Source organism: Balaenoptera ricei, chromosome 13 (genome assembly GCF_028023285.1).
Source record: "Balaenoptera ricei isolate mBalRic1 chromosome 13, mBalRic1.hap2, whole genome shotgun sequence".
Taxonomy (NCBI): Eukaryota; Metazoa; Chordata; class Mammalia; order Artiodactyla; family Balaenopteridae; genus Balaenoptera; species Balaenoptera ricei.
This window is the reverse complement of record NC_082651.1, coordinates 44,577,119-44,598,286: the sequence shown is the minus strand read 5'-3', so window position 1 is coordinate 44,598,286 and position 21,168 is coordinate 44,577,119. Positions and strand designations below refer to the sequence as shown.

At 43.3% G+C, this 21,168-nt stretch overlaps 1 pseudogene; it reads right to left on the bottom strand.

Annotated features, from left to right (window-relative positions):
- Positions 1-18,039: 18,039 nt before the first annotated feature.
- On the bottom strand, positions 18,040-19,428 carry LOC132376740 (ADP-ribosylation factor 1-like; annotated as a pseudogene).
- Between the last annotated feature and the right edge of the window lie 1,740 nt (positions 19,429-21,168).

Below are 21,168 nucleotides of genomic sequence, written 5' to 3'. Positions count from 1 at the left end.
TGTTGCGGAGCACAGGCTCCAGACGCGCAGGCTCAGCAATTGTGGTTCACGGGCCCAGTTGCTCCGCGGCATGTGGGATCTTCCCAGACCAGGGCTCGAACCTGTGTCCCCTGCATTGGCAGGCAGATTCTCAACCACTGCGCCACCAGGGAAGCCCTCTTTTTTTTTTTTTAAGGTTTTTTTTTTAACATCTTTATTGGAGTATAATTGCTTTACAATGTTGTGTTAGTTTCTGCTGTATAACAAAGTGAATCAGCTATACATATACATATATCCCCATATCTCCTCTCTCTTGCGTCTCCCTCTCACCCTCCCTATCCCACCCCTCTAGGTGGTCACAAAGCACCAAGCTGATCTCCCTGTGCTACACGCGGCTGCTTCCCACTAGCTATCTATTTTACGTTTGGTAGTGTATATATGTCCATGCCACTCTCTCACTTTGTCCCAGCTTACCCTTCCCCCTCCCCGTGTCCTCAAGTCCATTCTCTATGTCAGCCTCTTTCAATGGAAACATTCTGTGAGAATATTGTAACTGAACTTGTATATTGAAAAGGTGCTGGTTTACTATGGTAACGGATTTTTTTCCATCCTACAGACATAATCTGAAACAGACCTGAACAGAAGATACAACTTAGGGCACAGAAACCTTGAGATCACTGAGATGACCCAGATTGCATTTAAAGGGTTTGCCTCAAAGCATTAGACATAAGAGACACTCCCTGACTTATTTACTATGAACAATAAATTGGTGCAGTGGGTGGGAAGTTTTTAAAACCTTTTTTTCTATGAAAAATTTCAAACATGCACAAAAACACAATAGTACAATGGAGGGAGTTGTTTTAACATAGCTGAAGTTATATTGCAACACAGGAAGCAGAGTGATTAAAGGAAAATTTTTGAACCCTAAGCTTATGCCTCCAGTAATGAAGTGATAATTTATTTAGTAGTCGTAGGATTCTGTTTAAAGTGTCATATGATACTCTCTCTCTCTTTCCTTTTTTTTTTTTGTTTTTTTTTGGGTGGGGGTGGTGGTGTTTTTTGTATGATACTCTCTTATCAGCAGTGATTAGCACAAACCACAGTAAAAAAAAAAAAAAAAAAAAAAAAAAAAAAATTTTACCTCGTGACTCATACTTTATGTATGACCAAGAGAAAAGTTTTCTAAAAGAATCCTTACCATTTGCAATGAACTCTGATTCATTCACTTATTCCTCCATTTGTTCAGTATATGTTTGCAAGATTATATAAAATAGGTGGATAACAACTGTTTAGAGAACAGGGATGTAGAAAAGAGAACAAATACCCCATTTGTCTCACTTGATCTCCTTTCTGAAGATCTAACTAAAATTATGCAGGAGACATAATTTCTTTTCTGCCATAGGAAGCCCACAAACCTGATGTTCATGTAGCCTGATTATTATCAAGGAAACTTTAAGCATTTTTCTTGAGAATTGGAGAAACTAGGCACATATGTGTCATTTAGATCCTGAGTCAAAATGCATAATCCTAAAGAGACTGCAGAACTTCTGCCCGAGTCCCAAATCCTAGACAATTAAACATATCCTTTGCTTAAGCAGTGGGCAGACTACTTGAACTTTCGTTCACCCTGGACCCAGAAGAAAAAAGAAAATGAAAAGGATAAGGAAAAAAGAGAAGAAAACATTTGGCTATGTCTAGCTTTGGTAATTCCAATTAAATTAGAATTATTTCTCCTCTACCCATCTACCACTTAGTTTCTTTTTCTTTTCTTTTCCTTTTGTTCTTTTTTTCAAGAAACAAACACAAAATAGCTCATCAGAATAGCAATGACTAAGGGGTTGGGAAGAAGGAGCCCAAGTTTGATGTTGCTTTGTCTCTAACGAAATGAAAAAAAATTCTAAACCCAGACCCTATAATTCAACCCAACTTGTCGTGACCCTCTGATTAAAGCATTTTTTAAAAATAACAGATAGAACTAGAGATCTGCACTGAGATAAGGATGGTTAGCATAGATCAAAAGGAACTGTACATATGTCAGTTAGATTAAGTGACAGGATGTGGGGAAGTGGTGGGTTCCATATCCAGTTACTTCATGCAAAAGTACATTTGCTGAATGCAGGTACTCTAACGGGAGCTGCACATAGACGGAAACCGGGGAAATTAAGGAAAGACCTATAACGGTTAGAATGTTTGTTCTATACGGATCCAGGACCACATTTCTCCTAATTGGTAATACTACTGTAATTTTTTATAACTGTCTATCTTGCCCTGCCCAGGATAGTAAATTATCTTTGAAGCTTTCATCTGGCATGTCTGAGAGGTCAGCATTATGTGGTAAGTACTCTATAGCCCACGTATATAAACTTAGTCATCAGATATAGACAGACTACTTCCCCAAGCCTATGAGAAGGAAAAATATTTAAAATCCTCCCCCTCTCCACACACACACAAAGATTCCATCTATGGCATTTTAGGGAACAAAAGGGGCAAGTAATGTAGAAGAATGTCAATATCAATGGATCCTGAAAAAGAATAGTCAGGAGGCTTTGTGGTGAGGTGGGGCTGGGAGACGAGAGGATGAGACGGAGAAATAGTAAAATGGGAAAGTCACGCAATGTTTATTTTTCTGACAGGGAAATTTGCAATAGCAGAGTGTTGCTAAAGAGTATAGTTAATGCCACGTATTTCTTTGGGATGCCATTCATACATTACATTTTATAATGAAGATGATCTTTGCTAACTGAGGCCAGGCTATAAATCAGAGAAGTTAGAAAGCCATGTTACAGAAATTCTGTGCAGCTTAACATAGGGGCTGCTTCCTTATTTAACTTAGTCACCAAAATCTAAAATTCTAGAGCTGGAAAAGACCTTCTCATTTACCTCCACCAGGCTTAACTATTCCCCAGCTTAGTAATACTCAAATCAAATCACCTTTTAGCTGAAACGATTCCACACCCTTGATAATCCAACAGGTCAGGACTAGAGTGAGGGGACTGAGGTCCTTGCCTGGGGCACAAAATTTAAGCGAGATGCCCCAAACCTCAGTAATCAAGATAAAAAAGATTTTAACTTCCTCTACCCAAATCCCATCTCTTTTGGATCCTGTCTTTATTTAAATTTTTGATACACTGTTCATCATAGATTTTTTGCACTGATTTTTAAAAAATATTATTTATCTTGATTACTGAGGCTTTTGACCCTCAAATTATGCACCCAGAGGCCAGTGCTTTACTCACCCCACAGTAGTCCTGGACCTGTAAACCCATTCCGATACTTATATAACTTCAAGTTCAGAAATTTCTTTCTTACATCAAACCCAGGGTTTCTCAACTTCAACACTCCTGACATTTCTGGCCCAGATAATTCTTCGTTGTGGGATTTTGTCCTGTGCATTGTAGGATGTTTAGTGGCATTCTGGGCCTCCGCCCATTAGATGCTAGTAGCACCCTCCCTTTTCCCTCTCCCTACCATCATTGCCAAATCACCCCTGGTTGAAAGCCACTGATCTAAGCAAAGTCACCTCATTTCTTCCCGTCGTGTTCTCAGGAGAGACAGAAAGCAGCTTTTCATCATCCTCTAAATAACAACCCCATGAAAGTCTTTGCTTTGTAGAGTGTGTGTTTAATTTACAATCTGATTAAAGTGATGATAATCATATTAGTGTGTCTAGACTTACCAAGGTCAAACCCCTGGCCTCTGTAAGGTTTATTCCTATCTTATATCTGACATCTCGGTAGACCACTTGGCCATCTGAAGCAGTAGCTTCTTCCAGAAGTTCAGAGATGCCTTGTAATTATAAACCCCTTTGTCAAACGGCAAATTCAACTCTCTCATTGCATTAGGCCAGAGAGATTCGTTACCCACCAACCACATTTCACTCTCTTCAAAGTGAATTCCATCTTGGAATTTATCAGTAACTTTTTTGTAAGCTATCGTATCTTCTTCCATCTCAGAAGCTAAGCCTCTAATGAGTCAGATTACGTTAAATAATTCGGCAGTTCAACTTCCCCTGTGATCTTAGTTTTGTAAGTACTACAATTTGAGGAAGCCATTCCTGCCTATAATAGCAGGAAAGATATGTAGTAATTTTCTTTCATATTATTCAAAGGCCAAATTCATCACAAATTTTTTAAAGCACAGAGTTAGACTTGGAAGTCAAATTACACTTGGAAGGTAAAAGTCCACTTCTGGACACCGGTTTTGTAACAACATGCTGAAAAATCCCATAATCATCCTTGCAAACTGCAACATGAATCATAAATAGTCACATCAATGAGCTAGAAATTGTTCCCAATGATCCACCATCTTCCACCTTCACCCTCTACTCTGTTGAACTTTCATAAAACTCTGGGTCCATGTGTGTTTTTTCTTCCAGGTAGGGATGATGTATGTTGGAGTCAACCTACATTAAAGATAACGAGTCTATATATTATACCAGTCAGTTGGTATACCAGTTGCAGTTGGCTGCAAGCAACAGAAACGAATTCTGGTTGATTAAGCAGAAAAAAAAAAGCATGCGTTGGTGAGTTGTGAAATAGTTCCAGGACTTTCCAACATGATTGGAACCAGGCAAGAAAAGGAAGCTTTGCTGCAGGTGGACCCCAGTCAAAACACATCACCTAACCCGCCTAGTAGGGAAACCACCGCCACTGACCCCCCCCATTGAAAAATGGAAGCCACAGATTGCCTGGCAACCACAGACACCGGACTTTGGACGCTGCTGCTTCTGCTACCACCCCCTTGGTGCCTCTGGATTCTCCACTGTCTCTGCCTCTTTATGTCACCAGCTCCCAATTCAGAGTCTCTAGCAGAGGCATCTGTTTAGTCAAGCCTGGGTCACCTGCCTGCATTCTAGCTGCAAGAGAGGATGGGGCAATGTCTGGGCTTTTCAGCTTCTAAAATAAGAGGCAGGTCGCCAAGGAAATGACAGGTGTCCATTAGAGGTGTGATAAAGGGAGGTCGTTAATAAGAACAGATGAAGTCTTGGGCTCTGGAGTCAAGACTATCTGAATTTGAATTTATGCTCTATTACTAGTTATGTGACCTTGGGCAAATTACTTAAACCTTTAATCATTTCTCTTTCCTTATGAGGATTAAATTAAAATATCCATGTATGTACAGTATATGGTACATAGTAAGTAGTTCTATCTATCTGTATATGTGTGTGTATGTGTGTGTGTGTATATGCCAGCATGCAACATTGATAACAGAGATAGAGTTTCTCCACCTCCATTCCCTTCCCTCTTTTATAAACACCTACCAGATACTGAGACAGTACTTGCTTATCTTAGACTTTTCATTTAGTTTAATGCAGGACAAGGCAACTCAGTTTAACTTTGGTCTCCCCAGTTAAAGCATACGTGATCTAGCAGAGTGACACCAATGAAGGAATAATTATAATTCAACATATGCTATAGTAGCATGAAAATGAAATTTCAGAGAAGGATAGGATCAATTTTATCTGGGGAGCTAGAAAAATCATTATAGAAGGAAATTGCCTGGGAACATAATGAATGGGTAATAAGACTTTTCCAAAGAGTTGAGAGAGAAGGATTTCTACCAGGCAGTGAGAATACCCTCAGCACAGCTGTTAAGTGCAGGGTGTGCCTGGGAATTGGGAAGAGTTCAGAAGGACAAAAGCAAGGAATTGATGGGAAGGTGGGGAAAGGTGAACTGGGAAAGATAGACTGGGGCCAGATGGTCAAAACCCTCAGGGTCACACCAGAGTGGTATCTTTTCTTCTGCTAACACACATGCCAGCAAGACTGCTAAGAACTGATCAAAAGCCCCAGCAATGTGTCTCATCACTGCTATCAGTATGTTAGGTCAATAATTATTCCTGGTAAGATTTTTAATTCATTATTCAGAAGTTCAACCTATCAACTGAAAAAAGATGCACAACCTAAAAGTTGAGAATTATATTTTATTCAGCAGACTTGCTGAGGACTCAAGCTTAGGATACAGCCTCTCAGATAGCTCTGAGGGAATGTTCCAAAGAGGTAATGGAGGGGCCAGGATATACTGGAGGTTTTGCAACAAAAAACGGGTGGTCAAAGTTAATCAAAAATTAATTACTGTTAATTAAAGAAAAAGCAGATATCTCAAAGTAATGAACTTAGCACTTTTCTCTGTATGGGAAGATGCGAGAGTCTGGGCTCATTGAAATCATTCCTTTGATATGCACCTTAACTACCTAGGACCATTGTCCTGCTTTTCTCCATCCTGAATCCCCTCAGGGTGCAGTCGGGGGGGGGGGGGGGGGGGCAGCTGCAGTGGCTGATAGTTTGATGGCTGCCCCATCCTTTGTTTACTGATATGGCAGGTGACATTTTTTGTCCACAAACCCCAGGGATTAAGGTTGGCTTAAGGGAGACAGGGGAACAGGCAAAGCTTGTCCCAGTCCTTCATTTTGTTGAGTCCCCCTGTCCCTCCTAACCTAGGTCCCCAAGGCCACCTGGAAGCCTCTGCCTGTACAGGACACCCAATGCTATACTGCCAGAGGCTTCAGGCCCTCACTTGTGCTCCCAGCTCCATGCCCTGCCATTCTTCTTCCCCCACCACTCATCAGAGCCCCGATTTCTGTTCAGGACGAGACTGAAAATGGGCCAAACAGATAAACCAGCCTCCACGGCACCCCTGGTCCACAGCCATTCTTAGTAACACATTGTGCTAATCGCACAGGACTCCCCAGAAACACCACGAACAGTTCTCCAACCTCAATTTCTACCCATGTAGAAAATGAAATCAGACACTTCTCAAGAGTGTTTCAACAGAAACATAGAAAAGCCAGGGGACATAGAAAACTAGCAATATATACCAAGATGTTTCATCTCTAATGGTCTCCCTCCACTAGGATTTCGACTAGTTGGAAAGAGAGAATAGGGAGAGAGGATGGAGAGTACTGGGCTCTACAGGGAGGCACAGAGTCGAGCGTAAGGAAGTTTAGGATGGTTTTCCTTAGCACAGGCCAACAGGCACCAAGAGATGGGAGAAAATGTAAGAATGAAGAGGGAAAGCATAGAGGAGCTCTCAAGAAAAACGGAGTTTGCAATGGAATGCTGATGGGAACCAAAGATTTTCAATTAAAGCAGAAACAGCACAGAGGGAAACCTGCTCAGAGCAGGGCAAAACCAAGTTGATGGTAGCAAACCCTTACATTAACAGACGAAGAAGGAAAGTAAGGCCAGAACAGGGGATCACCAGGAAAGGCAGCTTATCAGAAAAGTCATACTCCGTTTTCTTTCTTTTATTGCCTCTCTGAATACAGTTGGCCACTTGACAGTTTTGAATATAAACATTTTAGAAATACGTTTTAGAAATGATGCCTCCTATAAACAAGCAACCACAGTGGTTATCTAGGGGGCTGCTTTTCAGTGTTTTATTCTTTCTAATTTTTAAACTAGGTAGACATTTTACCAATTAAACATTTTAAGTGATATCTTCTAAATTGAATCAGAAGGACTATTTTCCTTTGTGTGATATGTAGGTTCTAAGGCAAAGCTGCTTTTCATTTTTACAGTTATTTCCTTCCTAACACAGAGAGCACATTGATCAACAGCCATCGTTCGCTTGTAGATCTTAGCTACCGAAGAAGAAGAAGAAAAAGTCAAGCCCCACATCTCTAATTCCCCACTTAGGGAATTCCCTGGCGGTCCAGTGCTTAGGACTTGGTGCTTTCACGGCCAGGGCCACGCGGCGCGGCCAAAGAAAAAAACAAACAAACATCCACATTTATCGAAAACCATATTGTGGAGTCCTGTGGATTTTCTTACATTTCAAAATCTTTTTTAATTGGATTCTAGGCATGATGGTTTTTTGAGGTTTTGGGATGCCATCTTCTTGGATGCTGAAGATGATTCTAATCTAAGTTCTAGGATAAATCCAAAAACCTTCCTGATACATTTTAAGCTTCCTTTCTGCTTATTATATAAGCTATATTCATTGAAATATATATTTCTCCTAGGCTTAATACCTGTTACTTGCTGGGTAAAAATATGAAGGAGCACAATAATGAAACTCTTTTACACTTATTATTTTGCTGTCTGCTTCGTACCGGTTTTCATTGAAATACTTGTCTATATATGTTGTGGCTACCTATACATTCACATTTATTGCATTCTGTTGCTTGTTATGCATTTTTTACTGACATACCTTCTCTGTCTGTATGCATTGGCTAGGAATTCATTCACCTCTATCACCTCCATCGTGTTTTCTGGTTAATAGTATTCACTAAAATAGAGTGGGCAAAATTCACTTTCATAATATTGCATGGATGGTACAGAATGCCATTTGTTAGTAAATTCATTAGGCTTTGATACTTGCCACATACCCCAGTTTTCATTAATATCTATGGATTTCTTTTTCGTTACGTAATATGCTTGTCATGATTTTTCTTTGTCTTTCTAGAACTTATTGTATCTTCCTCCATATAAATCATACGCAATAGATCAGCTTATTCATCTATTAATTATTACTGCTATTATTATTGGTGGTGGTGTTATAACCACTTTATAGATGAGTAATCTGAAGTAATCAGATAACTTTTCTCTTTCCAAAAGCACTTAAGAAATCCACTTTCGGGTAATCATTTTGAGGTAGGATGAGAAACCAGGCTTGAAGAGGGCAAAAATGACTCTTTCAATTCACCAGTTGGACTGAGCTGTATGTCACCTCTAGGTAATAGCGTGGGAACTGCACAAGCAAAGGGAGACACTGAAGACGACAATGGTAATAGCCATACTGTTTTCTAATGGACAAAAAAAATGCCTATATTATAAGTTCTATTTCTCCTGCTTTCTGGCAGTATCATGCTCAGAGTGGAGTCCTGGCAAGGAAGTCAGGATACTTAGGTTCTGAAACCTGGTAATGATACTAACATAATGAGAGAACTTGAACAAGTCAACCCGACCTCTCTGAGCCTCAGTTTCCTTACTCATGAAATGAGACTGAGAAAATCGAAGTTCTCTAAGGGCCTCCTAGTTCTAAAATGCTTCCAGTCTAGGAAATAGCATAGAAGTCAATACGAGTGCAGGCTGAAGGGAAAGACAGGGCAGGGAGAAGGTTGCTTCCAGCCTAGAGAACAATCTCTGAACCATACCACTTGGCTCTTCTGCCCGTCTGTGCCCAAGATGGGAGCACAGGCAGTTAATACAGAAGAGTGGAAAACTGCTCAGTCCTTACAGCCATCATTAACTGTCTGATTTTGGGTTTCTCAGGAAGTAGTGATAGTAGAGGTGTCCTGATAGCAAGAACCTTCAGATGATGCCGTTCCTCAAACGTAGTGAGAATTTCTCAACCTCCCTGAGTTTTTCCTGACCCTCTTGTTCTTACAGAAAATTTCCAACATCCATCTCTACTTGGAACTCTAAATTCTCTGCAGCATTCTCCTCCTGTGGTGAGCAATGCAACTTCCCTAACACGAAGTGTCTGCAACTTCTCCAGAGTCTCTGCCCCTGCCGTCAGTTCGGCATCGGCTACTGGTACCCCTTTCCAGACACTCATGGGTAGTGCCTACCTTTACCAACATTCTAGCACGACTATGTTATCTGGAGTTACTGACCACAGCCAGATCTCCACTTCAGCTGCTTCCTATCCAGGTGTTCTTGAGTGGGACATCACAGCAAGCACTGAAAAGAATTCTTCTTCACTCGGAGACTTTACTCTGGCACTCACTGACCGCCACACAGCTGCCTCCTCCATGTTTCTGGCAGCCCAGTATGATAAAACTTCAGACGCCAATAACATGGTCCCTCTACATCCATCGCTTTCTGCCAGCCTTGCTCAGGGAACACCATCTCAGATTCCAAATCAGGGGCAGAGCCGCCTGTCACTTCCCTACCAGGAAGGAAGCCAGGTATATTACTATAACCAAGGCACACTGGGGTCTTTACTGTATGGAGAACTTGGCTCCTGCCCGCAATCCTATGGCTCGGCGACTTCCCCGCTGATGAAAAATTCCCTGGGATTGCAACCTCCAAGCCAGACAGCTTTCCTATGGAATGACAGAGAACTTGTCAAGGTGAAACACCAGTCTGCGGGAGAAAGGGAAGAAGAGAATGATGGAAATCGTTTCTGGGAAACTATTTTTACATTATGTTTTGTTTGTTCCCGGTAAATAAACTGGAATCTTCTTAACAGTAAAACAAAATCTAAACCACTAAAGCCAATAATACAGGAGTATAACTTTTGAAAAAAATTTCTTTGGCTGCGCAGCATGTGGGATCTTAGCTCCCCAACCAGGGATTGAACCCACGCCTGCTGCATTGGAAGCGCAGAGTCTTCACCACGGGACCACCGGGGAAGTCCCAGGACTATCACTTTTAAAGGAGAAGGTACAAACCCCTCGGTTCTATGAACTGGAGATTTTTAGTAAGAAGTCAATATATTTGTTGTTAGGCACATTTTATGTTAGGCTGTCTCCCCGCACAGGATGCAGGCGCCTTGAAAATGGAAGTCATATCCCTCTATAGTACGTCCCTCTTCTTTCTGCTTTGCAGTTTGCTGCTCCACTTGTTCAACCCCACCTAGTAATAACCTATACTTCCCTTGTTCCTGTTTTCCCATCTGGAAAACAGACAAAAGGCAACCAAACAACGCAAAGGTCTCAACAAATAAGGGATATCCAAAACCAGAGATGGCCAGAACTTCTGTATCCCTGATGAAACCTAGCCTGGTGTTCAATACTTAGGTATCATTAATACATGCGTGTTGACTGAAACAGTTGAAACTCAATTCTTCCACTTCCCAGTTTAGTTTTAGTCCTCATACAAAACCTGATAATCAAATTCCTTAATGCTAGGAATCACAGTGAAAAATAGTATCTGAACTGACTTCTGTCAGATGAGTGAGAACTAAGGTTAATTCAGTGTATCTGAAGCATAGAAAGTGAGGGCAAAAGTGGCACAAGATGGGACTAGAGAAGCAGAGAGGATTCTAGACCACGCAGAGTCTTAAAGGCCAACAGTGTGTTTTCTATTCTCAAAACAATGTTTGTGAGCGATGTTTATGAGCAACGTTCCAACTTGCTTTGAAGGTTTCTTGTGTGAAGAATGGATTGGAAGGAAACAAGATATATGGACACTAGTTAGGACCTAATCGCAACAGACAGGCAAGTTCAGTATTAGGAAGTTGAGGAAGAGCTGACAGATTCCAAAGAAATTCAGGAGATGAACTGAAGCGGGCTTAATGGGGTAGGAGATGGAGGAAAGGAAGGTCTTAGGGAATTCAAGGGTTTACTGCACACATGAGCAAAGTCTCAAAATTAATCATTTGAACGTACAGAGGTGGATCTCCCAAATGACACCGGTTAGGAAGCAACGGTACGCCCTTTAGAATTCCTAGAGACAACACAAATCAACTGTTTCGATGGAAAATTCGGCGGGACTCTTGATTTCCATGGGAATACAGAGAAAAGAGACACTGATCTGGCTTGCAGGTATTTAGGAAGTTGTTAGCCGGACATCACATACTAGTATCATGTAAGTAGGCCATCCGAAGTATGAAGCTTAGGGGAAAAACCTGGAGGAAAACTTAAAAGCTTAAGCCACACCTCTACACTACACCACCTTTCACAATTTCTTCTCAGATAAGCATCATCCCCATCAGTGAAGAAACTCATATCTCATAATAGGAAAAACAGGCCTAAAGATTCAATGTGTGTCTTGGGAGGTCCCATCTATGCGATATCTCCCTGGGACCAGAAAAGTCCCCAGGAAGATCAATCTTTGCACCCCTGAAAGCTTACCACCAAGGAAAATGACTAGGTCCATACATTTCCTCCCTCAAACCAGCTTACCTCACACATAAATCATTAGCAACTCAGCCCTTACTCACATTATCACAGTCACAAGAGTGGTTAGGGAGAAAAGCACTAACCAGGGGAACTAAAGCAGAGGCAATCCAGGCCAAGTTGGGCTGGTGGCAGATATCTGCTCCTTACGCTCGGGTGCATAATGCGACTCACCACAGTGCCTTTTTCACAGACCCTTTTGAACGTTTCTCCACAAAATCCAACAGCTCAAGTTAGTTCATGACGCTTCAAGGTCAACAATCGTCAAGAGAAAAACATGCAATATGTCTTACAATGTTGGATTCCTTACAAACAGGACAAGGAGATAACCATGTAGACAAAACCAGAGCATTTGAAAACATCTGTATTCTACAAACACACCAGTGAATGCTATAAATAAGGTACTATGACATAAAACAAAATGAAAACTAGATGTGAGACTGTTCTCTTCAGTGTACAGACTTCATGGCAGTTGCTGCACTATCTAGCTACTTAGATCTTTAACTCTCTGTTCTGTTAATACAAAATGAGGCCCAAGTGTGTCAACCTGTTTCCCACAGAAACCAAAAAATCTACATGCATCTCTTTTCTCCTGTGCCCTTTCACCTTACCTGCTCCCAATTCTCCACCAACGTCCTCCTCTTTCTCTAATTATTCTCCTCTTCATTTTGCTTGGCCTTGCACCCAAGCATGCAAGACAGAGAGTCCTAGAGGTCCAAGATTCTAGAGTGGCTGTTTGCAAGGGGGAGGAGATTACAGTAACTGCCACACTGTATATACTTCTGTGCAAAGAAAAAGGGACAGTGTTCAGAATGTCTCTCACATATAACAAGAGCTGGATGGCAGGATACCTGTGTGGCCCAAGGAACTAGAGCTAGCAAATTATGGGCCAAACAATTGCAACCAAAGGCTGGAAGAGGAAAGGTCTGCAACCAGCTCTGTCTCCTAGCTCTCTGGTATTTGCTGCCAACGGGCAGAGTCTATTTCGTGAAGCATCAAGCACTGAAAAGAAGACTCCTGCTGCTGGAAGTTGACAGGAAGTAACGTCCAATGCAAGATCAAGGCTTGTCCTCGAAGCAATGCCCATAATGGAAGAAAAAAAAAAAGAGAAAGCGGAAGAGAAATGTTAAGTCGCAAGTCCAACCTGGCCCCCAGCCTAGCCCAGCCCAAGGAAGGTAGGAGTCAAGGAGAAGAAACTAAAAGAGAAGAGCCTTGGACCACAACATTCTCCACAAGGTACACTCAACAAACTTCACCCTACTCTACAGAGTAGAGTATGCTCCTAGACGTACATTTTTCCCAACCTCTCTTCCGTCCACCACTGCCACAGTTAGAACAGATGCTCTCATCAGATAGAATAACTTCTATCCACCACAAAATAAGGGTGTTCAAAAGAGGATTGCTCCAGAAAGTCTGAAGAGAGTGGTTGCTTCTTCGATTCTTCTCAGGAAATAGAAGCAGCTTTGGGCTGGGTCTGAATCTGCTCTTTCCTTCTGGACCTAGAGTTTGGTCTCAACTTCTCCAACCCTATTAACCAACAGATCTGAGCCCAGTGGCTCCAGCCTCCGCAGGACTGGAAATGGGAGGGTTTGGCCCCTTGCTGTGGACAGGGGCTTCAGCACACTGATTGCAGAGCTGCGTGGGTTTCTTTCAGCTTTTGTTTCAGCTGCCGAGAGCCCGGGGGCTCATGACCTGGGAGAAGCTCAAGAATGTCCGGGAGGAGGGGTCAGCCCAGCAAAGACAAGGAGGCCTGGGGATGAGGGCCATCCGCAGAGCCCAGGCTGAGAGACCTCTGTGATGCAGGGCCAGCCTCCTTAGTAACCTATTCTGGTAAGACACGAGGGATAGATAAAAATGAGCCATTATGCATAAGACAGATCTGTTCCTCCAGTGGCAATATATTTTCCTCACATGCTTTTCTCTTCACAGCAAGTAAATGCATGAGAAGCCAGTGACTCTGAAGTCGGTCATATTGAATTTACTCAGTTTTCCTCAAGTCTTCAAGCGTGAAGTGTTGCAAACCTTCATATGTACACTGGGGAAAGAAAGGATGAAAAAAAAAGCTCCAAGGCAAGGCCTAAGGAAAAGCCTGTGAAAGGAAACGGTAAGATAAAGCAACACAATTTCAAATCTTAATCTCTTGAAATGGTGCCTCGAAAGCCGCACTTTCCACATTTCTGAGTGGAGCCTTCAAAACTCCGTGTCAAATCACGTTATAACCTTGCTTCTTATCTGTTTGTGAGAGATTTCAAGGGCCAGTAATTCGCCCAGATGTGGCAGAAAAGTTCACAGTAGAGATTTGCACACTTGACTAAGCTTCCTGCATTGCTTTTTGTGAGGGCTGGTGAAGGAGAGAGATTTGTTCTCCCTTTCAGAACTAAATCATGCCACTGCCAAGGACACAGTCTCGAAGCCAACTCCCTTGGTCAGATAATCTCCAGGACAATGACTTAATATTATATACTCTCTGCTTTGGTCCAGCAAAACACATAGCCTGGGAGAATGTCCCTGCATTTTTTTCTACTAGTAAAAACTAAGAGATAAGACCCCTCCTATGAGGGACGCCTTTGGGTGCCCTCTCCCCAGACACTCTCCTGTGGTACCCCATCCCATAACCAGTATCCAGATGGCCAAATATCCAGATGGCCTGGATATCTGGGCGCTGGCTGGAGGCTGAGGTGATAACAGTGCAGGGGGGCTTAGGAGAGAAGAGTCACGAAAACACTAATAGCTGTGGAGAGAGGGTGTCACCTGCCATAGGAAGGGTGGGAGACAACTTATTTTGTCTTCTCCCCTACCCGCCTGGTGGCACTCTGACCGGCCTGAGGCTTCCACAGGAAGAAGCAGGTGTGATGAGCTCTCAACAGCCTCCTCAGGACCAGCGGTCCCAACACAAGCGTCGACTGGGGTCAGGCAGGTAATGTCAGTGAGTGACTCACCTCAGTCAGTGAGGTGTAAGGCTGTAAAGATGGCTGGGGTCTAAGAAGAGAAAAGAAAAAGAAGACAACATCTACTGTGTTATTTGTTTGTTTGTTAAAATAAAGACAACTTTCTGAAACAAAACCAAAATTAGTGCTTCTTGGCAAGCTAATATACTTTCTTGTAGGCATGACATTCGTCATTCCCTTTTCCTCTTGACTGTCTAGAGGCTCAAAGCTATATTTTGTGCTTCTCTTTGATTTTTTGATTTTCCCTTTGATTTTTTCCCTCTCCTTCCCATCCTTTTCCTCTCTCCCATACACACACACACACACACACACACACACACACACACACCTGCTTGGTAGTCTGTAAAGATGTGACATAGATAACATAGGAGTAATACTGGTTAAGTATTTCAGCAGAGTTCTTAATTCCTTTTTATTAAGCATTAATATATGCCAAGGTCCTGTTTTTTATTTTCTTCTGTTTTATGTATTTTCATGTAAAACTCTCTACTGAATGTCCAGACTCAGTAGAAAAGACTGTTAGGTTAATTCTAAATTCTGGCTCTGCCAGTGAACTCCAAGGGATTCTAATTTTAAAAACATCCTGTTATCTTCATTTTCAGGACTTAAAGTATCTCCCTTTGGAAGTTTTCTCATTTTGTTGTTTTTGTTGTTGTTGTTGTTTTCTTTCACTCACTATCATCTCTGTCTGCAAGCCAAGACTATGAATAGAGATAATATATTTTAGGGAGGGGCCATAGATCAAAAATTAATCTCTACCAAAGTTAATTCCTGCATAAATTAAGCTGAATGTGTTTTTCAACACCATAAATCCTGTGTAATAGGTATAAATAAAACATGAACGTGGGTTTCCTTATTTATAACTTCATATCTATGACGCTCCAGTGTAGAAAGGGCAAATTTGTTTTTTCTTTTTTAGAGCTGTTGGGCTAGCCATCTCAAAGGTGGTAGCAGACAGTGTAAAATTAGATTTCCTCTCTATGACTGGAACAGCTAATAATCAGAAGCTCACAGAAAAATTTCCTGTGTGTACTTGTGCAATACCTCATGACCCTCCTCTTGGGACCAGCAAACCAGTAGAGCTGCCAGGGATGATTTGAGAATGAGGTGGGAGAGAAACCAACAGCTCTGGGGACTGGGAAGTTTGTTCTGCTGCATGAAGTCAGTGGCCAGTTGTTGGCTTCAGGTTATTCTAGGACTGTAATTCAGTTCTTAGAGAATCTGTGAGGTGGGATGAAAATAGGGCGTCAGGATGGCCCAGTTGATCATCCTGTGACCTGCAGGGGACGCGCTAGTGCCTCATCCACTTTACTTGGCCGGAACGCACACCCCACACCCCTCAACTGTCTGAATGTCCACTGCTAACAGGTTTTTTTAAAAATTTTTATAGAAATAGAGTTGATTTACAATGTTGTGGTAGTTTCAGATGTATAGCAAAGTGATTCGGTTATACATATATATAGATATACATATTCTTTTTTTACATTCTATTCCATTGTAGATTATTACAAGATATTGAATATAGTTCCCTGTGCTATACAGTAGCTCTTTGTTAGTTACCTATTTGATATATAGCAGTGTGTATATTTGAATCCCAAACTCCTAATATATCCCTCTTCCCCTTCCCTCTTGGTAACCATAAGTTTGTTTTCTATAACTTATTTACAAAACATAAATAGACTCACGGACATAGAAAGGCATCTGTTGATTAAGAAGAGAAACGTGGAGTGAAAAGCACTGCTAACAGTTTTGCCTGGGAAATTATGCTCTACCCACCCTCCCACCAAAGCCGGGGCAGCCCATAGCCAATGAGAGCATGAGATGCTCACCCCTTCTTCTCAATTCTGACTTGAGGTTTATACTCCAGGACTGCGTTGTCCAACAGTAGCCATGACTCTTATGTAACTATTTACATTTTAATTTAATTTAATTAAAAACTGTATGTCAGTTACGCCAGCCATATTTCAAATGCTCGATGGTCCTATGTAGACAGTGGTAACTGTACTGGATTGTGCCAATTACATAGAACATTCCCCTTCAGTGCAGTAACTTCTACTGGACAGTACCGCTCCAGAAGCTACCCCTATGGATCACACAAAGGCCTGTCCTGCTTCCATATCTGACTTCCCTGACTCCCTTGTATTTTTTTATTTATTTTCTTTTTTTTTAATAGCTAAGAGATTTTATTCTAATAGCTGTAATTATAGTGCTTGTTTGTCGAAATGAAAACTGAAAACAAGTATACGAAACAGTTGATTACTAACTGTGTATTGAAAGCCGTAAGAGGTTCCACGACGCCAAATCAACCAGTTGGGAGGTCTTCCCCAAGATAAAGTTTAACAGCTCCAGCTTCTTCGGTGTTTATCCAAATACAAAAGAAAAAAGTAGAGGTTACCGTTTTCGATGGCAAATCTGACGCTTGCAGCCTGAGGCAGTGAAAGCACATGTAGACAGGGGCTCCCAAGGGCTGGGGCTTAAGGATGACCACCCGCGCTCCTGCTGGTAAGACCCCAGAGAGCCCGGAGCAGGCAAGCAAGGGGACTGCAGGGCCCCCGCTCCAACCAGAGCGTTCCAACCAAAGTGCCCATGCTGACCCAAGAAAAGGCTGGGGTTCCTCCAAGGGGTCTGAGAGCGGTGGCTGCAGCCTCCAGCCCATCTCCTGGGCGGCCATGTCAGCACAGGTACAAGCACAAATGCTGCGGTGTGTGGGATGACCCGAGACAGAGCAAATCACAGGGACCCTATTGTGACCATGCAGAACGGATCATGGCTGGTTCTGCCCCGTTTCACGTTCCCAGCGGGAAGCAGACCACTGGTGGACCGGACTCAGGCCATTACCGCAGAACCTACACTAGGCACATTTCTCCCTTCTGTGTGTTCAAGTCTTCTCCTTATCTTGTATTTGTAACTGTTTTTAAAAATGCACTGAGTGTGGGTTAAAAACCAACCACCAGAAAAGATCTCAACACAGACCTAAACCCCAGAGGAGGAGCATTGGGTTCGTCTGACACAGCAATTCCCAGATGACCCGTGTGCCTAAAATCCCTTCTCAGTACTAAACAGTGGGTCGATTTTCTTTTGACAATAAAAAAAGCTGAGTAATATTGCATAGGAGTACCAGAAACTGCCTCACTGGAAACAAAAACTATTTACATTAGATAAAAACCCAGTTGCGGGCTGCGTCTGCACGTTTACAGCATGGTGAAGCACCCTGTGACCGACCATGGAGACAGCTTCTGGCACTCACACCCCAGGGGCACGTTTGCCACATGAGAATAACGTGAGGGTAGAAGGAGGGAGTGAGAGGGGAGGAGAGAGGAGTCCAGCTCACTTCTGGTTCCGGAGCTGATTGGACAGCCAGTCTGGTCCCTCATAGAGCCCGTCCCCGCTGGTGGCACAGGTGGCCTGAATGCACCAGTTCCTGTGGCGCAGAGAGTGTAGGCCCAGCTTGTCGGTGATCTCGGCCGCATTCACGGCATTGGGGAGGTCCTGTTGGTTAGCAAACACGAGCAGAACGGCATCCCTGAGCGCGTCTTCTGCCAGCACCCTCATAAGCTCCTCTCGGGCCTCATTCACACGCTCTCTGTCATTGCTGTCAACCACGAAGATGAGAGCTTGTGTGCTCTGGAAGTAGTGGCGCCACAGAGGCCGGATCGTGTCCTGGCCGCCCACACAGTGAAGCTGATGTTTCTGTATTCCACGGTCTCCACGTTGAAGCCTGTAGTGGGAACGGTGGTCGTGATTTCTCCCAGCTTGTCTGTACAGGATGGTGGTCCTTCCCGCAGCACCTAAGCCCACCATGAGAATGCACATTTCTTTTTTGCCAAAAAGGCCCTTGAAGAGGTTTGCAAAGATATTCCCCACGTCGTAGAAGGATGGCAGCCACAATGGCCGGAGAAACCCTCGGCGGCTGCGGCGCAGCTGCCGCTCTGAGGCAGGTGTTGGTTTCGCTCCCACGAGATGCTTTATTTATTTTCTGAAGAGCGCTCCCTCAATGAGTCATATGCACCCAAATCCCTGTGTCAAGCTCTGCTTCCAGGGAATTCTATCCAAGACGCCATCTCTATTGCTTTCAGCTCTAGGCTCACCGTAAACCAACAGCTAAACATGAACATTTGGAAGCCTTAGATGTCCTTACCCTAAAAGATACTCATGCGTGCTTGCTTTCTAAAGCACAGGCCCATAAGGTCAATGGGCCAGGCTTTTGTAAAAGCAAAAGCTTTCTGGGGCCACAGTGAAGTAGTTTTTTTTGCTGGTTTGTTTGTTTGTTTTTGAATTTTATTTTATTTATTTTTTATACAGCAGGTTCTTATTAGTTATCCATTTTATACATATGAGTGTACACAGGTCAATTCCAATCTCCCAATTCATCACACCACCATCTCCCCACCCCACTTTCCCCCCTTGGTGTCCATACGTTTGTTCTCTACATCTGTGTCTCTATTTCTGCCCTGCAAACCGGTTGACCTGTACCATTTTTCTAGGTTCCACATACATGCGTTAATATACGGTATTTGTTTTTCTCTTTCTGACTTACTCACGGTGAAGTAGTTTTAAATTGCCCAAGATTGTGACTGAGGAGTGTGCGTCTGCAGGAGGCATGCGACGCCCGGATGCGGGAGATGCGAGGCCTAGCTGAGCAGCGCCGGTGGAGAATAGTAAGTGCCCTGGGTGTGAGAGCACATGCCTGACTGATGGTTGAAGACGAGCCATCCTCTCGATGTCAACGTTTTCATCCTTAACAGGAACTAAATATCCAACAGAGGAAATCCAGTTGTCCCCTGCGCTTTACCGGGAGCTTCCTTGCTGTTGTTTGGCGTGACTTTTGCCTCCGCTTTCTGTACCTAAGTCTTCCCTGTGAGTCTACCAATGAGTGGTTTCCTCTTCCTGAATATTTCAACACAGAGCTGTCCGATAGAAACATAGTGCAAGCCACGTATGTGATTCAACATTTTTTGGTAGTCACATTTTTAAAAAATAAAACGAAACAGGTGAATTTAATTTTCATAGTGGATTTTAATTAACCCAATATATCCAAAATATTATCACTTCGACATGTAATCACTATAAAAAATTATTAATGAGACATGTTACATTGTTTTTATCATATTAGACCTGCACAATCCAGTGTGTGATTTACATTAAGAATACAGCTTAGGGCTTCCCTGGTGGCGCAGTGGTTGAGAATCTGCCTGCCAATGCAGGGGACACGGGTTCGAGCCCTGGTCTGGGAAGATCCCACATGCCGTGGAGCAGCTGGACCCGTGAGCCACAATTACTGAGCCTGTGCGTCTGGAGCCTGTGCTCCGCTACAAGAGAGGCCGCGATAATGAGAGGCCTGCGCACCACGATGAAGAGTGGCCCCCACTTGCCGCAATTAGAGAAAGCCCTCGCACAGAAACAAAGACCCAACACAGCCATAAATAAATAAATAAATAAATAAATAAATAAATAAATAAATAAATAGAAAAGAATACAGCTCAATTCAGAGTAGCCACATTTTTTTTAATCAAAGTGTAGTTGATTTAGGAGATTAACCAAGATGGCGGAGTAGAAGGACGTGCTGTCACTCCCTCTTGCGAGAGCACCAGAATCACAACTGGCTGCTGGACAATCATTGACAGGAAGACCCTGGACTTCACCAAGGAGGATACCCCACGTCCAAGGACAGAGGAGAAGCCACAGTGAGACGGTAGGAGGGGTGCAATCAGAGTAAAATCAAATCCCATAACTGCTGGGTGGGTGACTCACAGACTGGCGAACACTTATACCACAGAAGTCCACCCACTGGAGTAAAGGTTCTGAGCCCCACGTCAGGCTTCCCAACCTGGGGGTCAGGCAACGGGAGGAGGAATTCCTAGAGAATCAGACTTTGAAGCCTAGTGGGAATTGGATTGCAGGACTTTGACGGGACTGGGGGAAACTGAGACCCCACTCTTGGAGGGCACACACAAAGTAATGTGTGCATCGGGACACAGGGGAAGGAGCAGTGACCCTGGGGGAGACTGAACCAGACCTACCTGCTGGTGTTGGGGGGTCTCCTGCAGAGGCGAGTGGTGGCTCTGTTTCACCGTGGGGATAAGGACACTGGCAGCAGAGGTTCTGGGAAGTTCTCCTTGGCGTGAACCCTCCCAGAGTCTGCCATTAACCCCACCAAAGAGCACGGGTAGGCTCCAGTGTTGGGTTGCCTCAGGCAAAACAGCCAACAGGGAGGGAACCCAGCCCCACCCATCAACAGTCAAGTGGATTAAGGTTTTACTGAGCTCTGACCGCCACAGCAACAGTCAGCTCTACCCACCACCAGAGCCTCCCATCAAGCCTCTTAGATAGCCTCAACCACCAGAGGGCAGACAACAGAAGCAACAAAAACTATAATCCTGCAGCCTGTGGACCAAAAACCACAGTTACAGAAAGATAGAGAAGATGAAAAGGCAGAGGGCTATGTACCAGATG